The sequence below is a fragment of the Python bivittatus genome, unplaced genomic scaffold (assembly GCF_059951505.1).
Source record: "Python bivittatus isolate LINGU-HERP-01145 unplaced genomic scaffold, Pbiv_v1 ctg000980_np1212, whole genome shotgun sequence".
NCBI classification, from domain to species: Eukaryota; Metazoa; Chordata; class Lepidosauria; order Squamata; family Pythonidae; genus Python; species Python bivittatus.
The window spans coordinates 20,952,567-20,965,353 of record NW_028277125.1 but is presented as its reverse complement, the minus strand read 5'-3'; positions in this window follow the sequence as shown (position 1 = coordinate 20,965,353).

The window sequence follows — 12,787 nt, the reverse complement described above, 5'->3', positions numbered from 1 at the left end:
TGGAAGCTTGAATTAAATATAGATAGCATCCAACTATTATTTAATATCAAGCAAACCTTTATTCAGGCCACATCTCAATGCTTTGAAAACAAATCAGATTAGTTAATTCATGTAATTTATTCCTCTGTGTGCATCTGTAAGAAAAATGTAATCTGTTCACCTTCTAGCCTATATACATTACTTTCCCTCTTGCTCATGTGCCTCATTAACCTGAATTGTTTAATAACAAGCATGGATAAATGGGAGTGATATTTACACAACCTTCAGCTATTGCATTAGAACCAGGCTGGCCTATATGAGAGGCCCATTTTAATCATGGTGCAGTTAAAGCTGATTTGATTGAAATTATTTCCACTGGGGATGCTCTGAAGAAATAGTAAATGCAGATCTATAAAGAAATCAAACCCACATTGTAAAATAGTAGCAACATTGTAGGGATATAATTTTATCACCACTATTTTCTACAGATATATATCCCCTTTTAATATAATCTGTATATCGACCTAATCCTTTTCACACAAAATGGGAGGCTTGGTAACAGGTGGGTATGGTGTGATTTATTATTTAAAATATTTACATGGTACTTTTCTGAGTGAAGCCCGCCCAAGGCAACTTCGAAAGGCAATTAAATCCAAAAAGCAATACAGTGGTACCTCGGGTTATGAACGCCTCTGTTAACAAACTTTTCGGGTTACGACCAGCTCCGGCCGGAAAAATTTACCTCGGTTTGTGAACTCCACCTCGGGTTACGAACCGGATCCGTGGCCATTTTCCCTGCTGCCACATGGTCGCGGCTTCCTGTGGGCGGTAGCGAGGAGACGTTCGGTGAGGCTTGTGGTGTGTTTGTGGCGTTTTGGAAGGTTTTTGGTGTGCTTGTCAGCATGGCTCCAAAGAAAGTAATTTGTTTCGGGTTGCGACCAATTCGGGTTGCGACCAGAGTCACGGAATGGATTAAGTTCATAACCCGAGGTACCACTGTATTTAAAAGACACATAAAATAATCCAGTGACAAAAACTAAAAACAGCATCAGTTTAAATGAGGATATTCTCTTAACAGTATCTGCACATATCCTCTGCTAATGAACATTTTGTGTTTGTGCAAGAGATATGTCCCTTTAACTGTGTCTAGTACCTTGTCTGGGACTCTTATTCAATCTTCATTGCAACTTTCACCCAGCTAAATGGCCATAGGATAGCATTTAATAAAGAAAATATAAAATTCTAACTGCACAACATAAAGAGCTATCAGATCTGGGCTGAAAAAGTCCATGTGAGCACTAGATGGCAGGAAAGGCATACTGGAAACTAACACTAACCCAGGTCTGATGGCTCTACACAACAGTGCCACATAGATTCAAATACATAGTTTGCAAGTTACCATCCATATGTACAGCATGCTATTTGATTTTGAAGTAAACAATATGTGAAGCACAGAAAAGGAACAACAGTGGTAAGCTAAAGTAATTAAGGCATGAGGTCAAAAAAAGAGAAGGAAATATTGATGAATCTAGTTCAGTGTTGTCCAAACTTGGCCACTTTAAGATGAGTGGACTTCAACTCCCAGAATTCCCCAGCCAGCAACACTGATCTAGTTTATACCAGTTTCATTATACTTTTCTAAACCTTTCTACCCTTGCAAACCATCCAAGCTCCATCACATCCACCTTTCTCTTTCTGAGGAGTTCATCAACAACTTCCTTAACCTTACCCTTCCTCTTGACCCTTTCACTCTTCCTTCATATACTTATTTTGCAATTCAGATCTCGGTCATTCTCACTATATGACCAAACCACCTTAACATAGTTCTTTCAGAGTGGTCACTCACTTCTGTATTCAGTCTACATTCATTCAGCACAGTTCATTCTTGATCCTATTGCTTCTCATTTTAATCCACACAATTCTGAAGTAACCCATAATTCCTACTGTTTCCAACTCACTCTCATGTTTCCTCTGACATGCCCAACACTCACTTCCATAAAACAAAGTTAGCAGAAGCATGCTTGATTTTTGCTTGACATTCATTCCTCACAAGAGGCCAGATATTACCCTCTACTTTTCTACACTGATTTGCAAATCTTAATTTTCTGCCAACCATTTTACCATCTTTAGTATATTCCACCAAGATACACAAAGTTGTCAACTTGTTCTATTTGTGTGCTGTTTATGTATAGCTGCAATTACTCACTCTATTTTCCCTGTCAAACACAACTACCTTGATCTTGGATACCCATAATTTTCAGATCTATTCTCCTCACTGCTTCACACTTTCTACCTAACATTTGTTACGAATTATTCAAGTTCTCAGGCAATAACATGACATCATCTGCATACAAAAGTACATTCACATATCCAACCCAAGTACCATAATCATTTCTTATACATTTATCAGTAAATCCATTAAACAACATTCTTGTCACATTCCCTGCTCAGTGTTGAATCATTTACTAAGCATTCTGTTTATTCTCACACATGCTAAAATTCCATCTTATATAAACATTCTGCAATTAACCTTCAACTCCATATTCACAAACATTCCATAATTAAGTCTATTCACCTTCTCAAAATCAATAAATGTACAATTAACTTACTTTCTTACATTTCTCAATGACTTGCTGAAAAGCAAAAATTTGGTCTGCTGACTCTATAACTGCATTAAGCCATAGTACATTTCCCCAATTTTGCTCACCTCTCATACCTTTTCAGTCAGGATTTTACTAGTTAAAATCCTGATTACACTTAACAAAATTATTTCCCAAAGTTTTTGCATTTATCAACTTTACTCCACAAAATCAGACCATCTTCATTCAGATCTGTTACATCCCTCCCCTTTCCCTTAGTTTCACACACATAACTATTTTCGCTTCTTTCATTTCCTTTATTAATTTATACTCTTTAACATTTATTCCTCTTCCATTCTGAGTTACAGTGGTTATCACCCAGTTGGGCCATAAATATTCACCTTCACTGCCCATCATTTGATCCACTGAAGTTTCCATATAATGCTTTTTACTAAGACAGAGAAGGTATAGACTTGGTTAACAGCCTTAGTCTATCTAAACCACATTCAGCATTCCCTACTAATGGTAAGGACAGTATCAGTCAGTCAGGTCACATTTTGGTCAGACTGCCACAAATGCCCAGTTTTACCCCAAGCATGCCCATGCTCTTCTATGTGAGCTAGGATCTCCAATCTAGAGACCACCTTGCACATCAGCATGCTGTTGCCTCCATTGCACAAATTGGGAAATAGACACCATACACTGACATACACTCTGGTTGGGCAAGTTTACCTTAACCATTTACTCAAAGACCGGAGGCTGGAATAGAACCAAATGGAAGAAATCATCCTCAGAATCAGAGAAAAAATTCTGTCACAGGAAGTGAAGCTTTGGATGAAACAGTTTCCTTAATAGAATGGAAAGTATTTATACAACACAGCCTTAACCAGGTCAGTTAAAGGCTGGTACCTGCACTAACACAAGATATTATGTTTGGTTATTGTTAACCTTGGTTAGTTTTTTATGACTTAGCTCATTTTGCAAACTCAGAATATGGATTAAAAATCAGTGATTAAATTGTGTTATGTGAATGCTCAATGCAGCCACTGTGAGATTCCATATATGTATCCTGAATTAAAAATCTGATTAAATGTGCTTTTTCATACTGCTTTATTTAAAGAAGGCAATGATTTCTAGACATGTATGTTAATCTTGTAATTTTTTAAAATATACCTATTGGATTTAACCAAAAGTCTTAAAAATCACAATTTGCCAGTTGGGCGGCCATATAAATCACATAAATAAATGCATACATACACAAATTCATCAAAATAGGGTGGAAGATTTTGAGTTGTCCAGAACTGTTCAGCCTGCCTAGATGGCAAACAAAGCAAAAAGGGAAGCCAAGGAGAAAAGGGCGTTGATGGTCAAGCTAGAAAGTCCGTGTTTTAAGCACCATCTTAAGAGAAACACAGAAGTAGATGGAAAATATTCAAATGAAGTTTCATGATTTGCTAGTGTGGTTAGTGTGCTTCTAGGACTGCTTCTACAACAGGAATGAAGAAATGTAATATAGTGTCATCTACAGCAAAGTTGCCAAAATGATGACAACACACAAAACCTCCTTATATATTTTCATCCTGTTATCAGATACACATACTAAGTCATTGTAGGAGGAAAACCATGTTAGTCTATGATGCATCTGATGAAGTGAGCTTCAGCTCACAAAAGCTTATGCCTTCTAATAAAATTTGTTATTGGAAAAGATGCAACTATACATAAGTCACAGCACTGATGTAATGAAGTTGTCATTTGCATTTCATCACTTGCTTCCCCCACCCCACCCCCATGGCAGCCCATGATGCAGTTGTTGATCCTGACCCTGTAGTACCCTGACCCTGTAGTAATGTTTTCAAATATATCTAAATAAAAATAAAATCACAACCTATATTTTATTGTGACGAAATTTAGGAGTACCATCAGCAGGCCAACTAGTGGATTAAAAAAAAAATCTGATTTTTATAACCATTACATTTCACCACAGAATATTACTTTTTACAATAGTGGGATTCAGAGAATTGTACAAATTGTTCTGTTCCCTAAAAATGTCTTCATTTGTATCTCGCCAATTGTACACCCAAGTACTACCTTTTCTTTTTTCAATACGGCTGGGATTTGCTGAAACAGTTGATGAGATATCACGAAGATGATATGCCAGTAAAAAAAAAATAGATACAGAGACCTTCAATAGGCCTTTGACATATATCCCTTGATTGCGGTATGAGAAAGGATGGGTATATAAAGAGTAGATGGATATCCAACAAAGCATGTGCTGCTTTCTTTTCAGTCATGTTTCCTGAGAGAGAAAACAAAGGAGGAAGGAAAAACCAAATAATACAATCTCATTTCTTCCAGCAATACAAGTCTCTTAATGTAACATTCTTTACTGAACATTTCAGGCTGAAAGACTGCATCAGATATAGAATCCCTGTTTCACTGAATAAGAATTTGCATAAATTCATGGCATGTGATCATCATATCTAACATTAAAACCAGTATTTTCTCCTCCTATATAAATTGTACCTTTGCATCAAGAAAATCCCTTGCAAATGTCCTGCTAAAATATTTTCTACCAAAATAATAATAATAATAATAATGACACATACCTTCATCTGCTCATAAAATATCCATCAAAATTTCACACATCTGGAGGAGTTTGATATAAATGAAAACATAATAAAAATATAAAATCATATGTGGTTTTATCATAAGCTTTTTTTTTTTTTGTCTCCCCCGTTTTTCCTGTTAAAAATGTTTTTTGCCTTGTCCATTCTCATGCAAAAAAAAAAAAAAAAGCATTATCTTCTTGGGCTATCCAATCATCACCCTCCATTATGGTAAAAGAACATTTTTCATTTTTTTATTACAATCATCTTGAAGACAGGAAGAATGAGCACCTTGAACATACTGTAAAGATTTAAAATTCATACCGTGTACATCAATCATTTTGTGAGTTACATATATCAACAGCCTCCAAGTAATGTTAAGAATATGAACCAACTACAGTATTCAACTTGGTCTTATTGGAAATATGTCAGTTAGGAAGTATATTTTGAATTCCAGGTATAGTTTGTCTAGGTATAAACTGTAGACATAGGTAACAGGTCTGTAATATCAATTAGTTTGTTCATATTAGTACTACTATTGGGACATTTGATATCTTTTAATAGATATCTTACTGATTGATCAATAAGTGGCAGTCTTAATTTCAGCTTTTATAATTAGCCATGCATTCATTTATTTGAATAAAGCTGTGGATCTGCCATCTTTATAAAAAATAAAATGTATCACTTCATCTGTGCCATGTATATTTTCCACAACAGATTTTTGTCTATAAATTGGAGGAATAATAGTTTAATCAATTTTACTTCTTCTCATATATATTTTTAAATAATCTGGGTACAAGAGGGTTTTTTTCTGGAATGAACATTTATTGTATCCAAATCAAATCGTTTGGACATAAAATATATTGGAGAGAACAAGCACATAAAATTATTCATGTTTGCATAGAATATGGGTAGGGAAATATTTTTGCTCCTCTTTTATAATAGTAGAAGCCAGCATTATCCAATTTCATTGTACAATGGAATACTCCACCTGGAAAAAAAAAGCCTTCATTCCCCAGCACTTCATTAAATTAACAAATTATGCTACCACAGGATATTGTGGTGGCCACCAACTTGGTTGTCTTTCCAAACGGATTAGACAAATATAGGGAGGATCAGGTTATTAATCATGGTATCTATATGTAATATTTCCATAATCAGAGGCAGTACAATTCACAATGCCAGTTGCTAAGGCATTTTTTGTCCTTCTGGGTTCCCTGTAATTGCTGCTATAGAAGCAGAATGCAAGATTAGATTGGCCTTTGGTCTGATCTATCACTATTCATATTGAGTTCTTATATTCTTCATTTAAGGAACATTATGTAAGAAAATTTCCAGCCACTTTTGCCCCTTCATACGAACTTAATTTCCACAAATCATATCTAAAACTCAGCTGACAGGGTCATCTGTAAATCTTTAGATAGGCTTTATGGAAGTCACTGCAATGAAGGGACAAAACAAGAAACTTCTCTTCTGTGAACCTCCTTCAGAGAGAGAGAGAGACCTTTGCTAGAAGTTAGCTCCATTGTGATCAATGGGTCTTCTGAGAATTGCAGTCTCATTGTTGAGTTTAAATGCTTTCACATATTTTTGAGTCTGCAGAAAACAACACTGGCATAACATTTGTTGTCTCCATTGCTGATCCCTGTCTTGCCTCTATGGGCTGTTTTAAGTCACTGCTGGTCACTTAGCTTCCCTCCAGGTAATGAATGACAAAGTCTAACAGACTGTATACATATTGAGATTCTTTTTGGACAAAATTGGAATAAGTACTTTTTTTTAACAGTACTTAACACCAGCACAACTAAGAGAGCCTGAACCTATCTTACCCATGAACTGGCCATGAGATGAAGACAATGTCATGGGGACATAGGCAGAAAAAAATAATGCCAGGGCATGTTTGTGTGCAAGTAGGGAAAGCCCTCAGAAGACTACAGGAAACTATCATGGTTAGTGTTTGCTTTATAATTCCTAATGGATATCATCTTGCTTCTACTCAGCTATCATATGGATCAAATGTGAAATTGTTTCTGTTCCACTGGAAGCTGAAGTCATGCAAAACAAGTATGAAGTGCTTAGTCTATGATTTAAGACATGAAAGGACAATAAAGGGAATAGCCAGATCAAACACCCTCAAATGTCCAACATCGAAGAGTTTCCAATGTACTTTTTCTGTGTAATGCTACTTGCATGAAATTACTCCAGAGCAAGTGGCATGAGAACTGGTCCTGGACACATTTTTAAAAGTGAAACTTGCTTGAAGTCAGTTATACTAAATTTAATATGCTGAGAATAGTGGCCTTCCTGGAAAACTACTCCCACTGATATAAGCACACTACTCTGTATTTTTAAGTTAGGGTTGCAGTGTGAGATGTTCATGAATGTATCTTCCAGTTGTGGATGTTACATTTAAGTGGCAGAAAAACTGCCTTCTTTGAACTGAGTTGTCAGATTTACCAGCACTATCTCAAAAAAATCATAATCCATGAAGAATCCTATTACTTTTGAGGAACAATTTTACTGTAATGATTTAGAAATGCCTTCTCAAAACAGGGTGAGACTCAAGTTCTCTCTGTCCCAAGTATGACCAATCTACTTTAAGATGTACTAAGTGAACAAATCTTATTCATCTAATTTTTATCTTTGCCATTTGTAATGCTCCCAAATTTTCTCATGTCTTCTTCTATCCTTTTTGTTTCTAGAGAAAACCTTTTAAGGAGGAAAAGGAGGCATAAAATCTTCATGTCGCCCAGAGCCTATTGGAGTTGGGCAGCCAGTAGATTGATGATGATGATGATGATGATGATGATGATGATGATGATGATGATGATGATGATGATGATGTCACCCATGAGATTGTTTTAAAGAGTGGACACCTTTTAAAATCTCTTACAGGAAAGATGTTAATTACTATAGCCATCCCTTTAAGTAGCTAAAAGGTATGAATTGATGCATAGAACAAATTTAACATAATAAAGTGATATATCAAGCTGCCCAGAAGACCTCCAGTGCCTCTCAGGGGAAAAAAAATCTATTCTAGATGAAATCTCCAGCTAAAAAATTAGCCCTAGGCAGCAGCATACAGTAAGACCTCTGCCTGAAACCTTGGGAGCCCACAGAATAGACAATACTGGGCAAGGCTGAGTAGACCAATCTTCTGTTTCCATATTCTGTCCAATTGCATTGGAAATACAATTTCTGAAATTACTTCCCAACCCATCTGAAGGATGTCTGATTGGGAAGTACATTGGCCTGATTTTCCACCCTTTGGTAGAGGGTCTTTTCCTATTAATGAATGATAGTGCTGTCCACCCATCCTTGAGTCAACACAAAATATGCTGTCCCCCTTACCATCCCTATATCTGTCTCAATTGCAACTGTTCTGAGTCACTGCCAAACAATTTGTCCTGATTTGTCAGCATGCCACTCATTACAGGCAGTGATTAGCTTTCTCCTCTTGCTTTCTTCCCTCCTCTTTCATCCTGTTACCAGCCGGGAGAGAAAACATCCACCAATCAGGGCATTGTGGCACAAATGGAATGAGCTTGATTTCTACATGGGCATCTCTAAACTGGTTTGTTTGTTCTCTTTCCACACCCAATTTGGGACTCTCCCAAATTAAAATGTTCTGAAATAAACACAGATGAAGATACTAGGACAGAAAGACACTAGGGCAGAAACAGCCCCAGAGAAGATGGAAATGGATTGTGCAACCATGAATGTAAAACTAATGTAAAAACTAATGTTAAACTAAAATTAAGGTTTTATGTATTTATATATTTTATGTTTTTAATGTTTGTTGTGAATCGCCCAGAGTTCCCCCATTGGGGGGAGATGGGCAGTTGAAAAATTTAATAAATAAATAAATAAATCTAGCTATGTTCTGTACAAAGGAAGAAGTGGACCTGGACAGCTGGTGGTCAACCCACCTACCTTAGTTCAGAGGAGTGATCTTAAGAGAAAGGGCAGAAATTGCATTAATCAGCCAATCATTGTCCTCATGACTACCAGTGAGGATCATACATTTTATTAGGCTATCAGACATTTTCAGCTCTGGCTACTAATCTTATCAGTATTCCAGAAAGACTTTTCCTCTATAAAATAAGGTGCAAGTACTGTTAAAGATCCCTAGTGTGGGGGAAAACCAACAAGATTTGTGGTACCTTTAAGTAATCAATTGTATTGAATCACAATCTCATAGGAATTGACTAATGAAGTAGGCTTGATCCAGGAAAGTTTCTCACATAATAACATTCAAGTTACTATACATAGGCTGCAAAAATCCAGACATCCAGAAGGTGACAGCCAAGAGATACAGAAAACAGCCACCCCATAGTTGCTCAGATTTTGCAGCCCTAATAAAATGGTTAGTTTTAAGAGTGCCTCAAATTTCTTTGTGGGTTTGGTGCAGAAGATTAAAACAGGTATTTCTTTGGATACTAGGGAGAAAAGGTACTTAACCTTTTAAAAAATGACTAGAGGAAATCAGAGTAGAAAATGTAAAGCTCCTAAACATCACAGCCTAAATTTGGTTCTTAAAAAAAAAAAAGAGTTGTATAATAGAGATGTTCAAAATGCTTACAGATTCTAACGCCATCTTTAGCACTGTTGGCTATTTTTTCAAGGTCTCCACAACCATTGACCGCTGTGTCAGTTTCAGCCCTGTTACCTGCACACTCCATTGCTTTGACTTTTTCTTCTTCCACCCACGGGGCCAATTCCCCACCCACACTAGCAGAAAGAGCTGAATACTAAGATACTAAACCCAACAGTCCTGGATTCAACAGATTCCTTGAATTGATGTTTTGGAACTAGACTAGTACTCTTGAAGCATTATCTTCAGCAAAAGCATCAAACGTCTTAGACTGTGAATCCCCTGAGATTCTTTTTACTATTCTGAACAACTAAAGAATCAAACCTCCTCCAGAAATTAGCTCTTTTCCCCACCACCAGCTGTCACTCTGTTTTAAGTGATTTTTTTTTGTAATTGCCACGACTTAGGCTATGATCTTATACCTGCTTTTCTAGGAGTAAACTCTGCTAATTTCAATGGAGTTATTTCTGAGTAGGCACTTACAGGATTGCCCTGCCTGCATCCTTAAGAAATTAACATTCTTTGTCTCTTAATTAGGGGAGAGATAGGAAATATCCCAAGAGAGGATGTAGATTCTATCCCTGCTTACTTGCAGCTCCCATTTATTACAACGCAATTTGTTGTTGCTGCTGTTGCAAGTGTGAGCAGCAAAGTACTATAAAGTTCACTGCAATAAGTACCATAAAGATAACTTCAAGTAAGTCCACTTCTTTGAGATGGGATTTCTCCTAAATAAGTGTTCTTAGGACCGTTGACTTAGTGTAAGCAATCCTGTAAGTACCTGCTCATAAGTCACAGAGTTCGAGCATTTCGCTCATTTATGCAGGACGATGTGAATTCCACTGCGCTGCAGTTAACAGGGCTGTAATAAGGGAGGGGATTCCAAAGCGTTCTTTGCGGGTGGTTCCAGCGTCTAGAAAAGCAAACCGAGATTGAATTTGCTTTTGCCTGGAAACAAATTGATCCTAACTACCTTTGAATTCCAGAAGGAAGGAATTAATCGGGATAGCAGAAGAGCCATTAAGATCAAGGAGTTTTGAAAGTGCCCCCTTTCAGAACTCCTTGATCTTAATGGCCATGCTTAGGTCAAGTTGGTTCCCTCCCTTTCACAGCAAACCAAAATATGATGTGAATACACCAAAGGCCTTAACCTCCAAGTAGATATGCCACTAAAATGCATTTATTACGGGGTTCATATCTCTATGAAGCCAGGGTTTGAGTAACCATTGGCTGGGTTCATACAACGCAATAAGATAGAAATGTTGATTTGTAACCACAAAAGCAGAATTCGCCCAAATCAAAGCATCCCTTGAGGGTGAGGTCAGCCTAAAGTTCTTCCCGGGAGTAAGCTCCGCTGGGTCAGGAGAGCTGCTCCTGAGTAGATGGGCAGGGGATACGTTGAGACCTCGGCATTCGAGTCCTAAACACACTGAACTGAAATGAAGCACCACTTACTGTCCAGCGTTTGAAAGGAAATGCTACATTAAACCAGGTGATGGTGTGCACATACATATATATGTATAACTATGTTCGTGCGTGCGTGTTTTGCTGTTTCAATTGCTAATTATTAGACATTTTACATTGTGGATTCTCTTTCTTCAAAGCTTTATAACCCTCCCACAAAGCTTGCGTTGCTCAAGCAGGAGATGATTGCTATTTCAGCAATGTTCCGTTCTTCGAAGGTTGAGTCGCCCGGCGACTTTCCCACGCGCTCCTTAAATGATAACTTCCTGGTTTGAGGTTCATGGGGAAATGCCAACGCAGACCGACTTGGATGTGAAGAACGGGTTTCAGTAGGACGCTCATCTTCACCACTGAGTCAGCCTTCTTTAATTTGAGTGGTTTGGAGTCCCGCTCCCACCAGCCTCAACGGCCCTGCTGGGGGGAATTATGGGGATTGTCTTCCAATGGGAGAAAGGCTGGGGGAGGGGGGTTGGGTTGAGTGGCCAAATGAAATGATGGATAACAAGAAACAAGTTTAATAGGTATATTGAAAAAGAATGCAGAGAAGGGATGGTGAGGCTGGGCAGAAGACAGGGTGTGGACGGAAGCCACTTCTTCCCGCCTCCCGGGAAGGTCAGACAGGGAAGGGGGACCAAAACCGTGGCTTAGTAATCCTGTCGAAGCAACAGTTGCATCGTCTTTTCGGAAGGGGAGAGGGGGGATGGTTCAGAACCATCTCTGGGATTTGCTTAGATGGTCCACACATCCCTCATTTTCCAGATTGTTCCAGATTCCATCTTCTCCCCCACTTCCCCCTCAAGAAATGAAATCATAAGTCTCTCTAGGTTTAGGAAAAATAGTTTGCATCCCAAGCCACTACTATTATTTCCCTTTATGTGTGGCCCACGTTTTCCCAACCTAGCGGCATCAGACTATCTTGGATTTCAGCTGCCATGATTACCAGCTACGATTCCATCTGCCATGCTGGCAGGAAATTATGGGGGTTGTGCACCAGTTTGAAGTATGCTGGTGTACACACACACACATCCTTCATGCATAATCCATTGAAAAAACCAGCTTTCGTGGTTTAAGTCAATGGGCACTACAACCCAAGATCAACAGTCAGAGTCAACAGCCACGGGGTCCAAAGCAAAGTGTGTCCCAAGGAAGCGTGTCTAGGATTGCTGCCTAAGCTGAACCCAGGCAGCTTCGAAGTGACTGGGCCCATTATTCCTGCCTTCTCCGGCTCTGTGAATTGCAGCGGTTATTCGGGAAGATGCTAGCTGAGTTTTTCGGTAGGCTTCCTCCCGCGACAGGCCTGAAGAGCTTTGCTGAGGAGAAAATGTGCAGGAAAACGTCTGGGAAGAATTGGAACAACCGCGAGAAAGCCGACTTGTCCGCTAGCGCAACCTTGGCACGGACCCGTTGCTCAAAAATGCCACGGCACACCTCCCCTTAAGTGTGAACAACCCACGTGGCTAACCCTTACAGCTCCTGTGAAAATTAAAGAGGGAGGAGCTGGGAAATTAAAGAGGGAGGAGCTGGGTTCTTCACAGGTTACTCAAGAGTAGAGTCTTCGAGAGCAC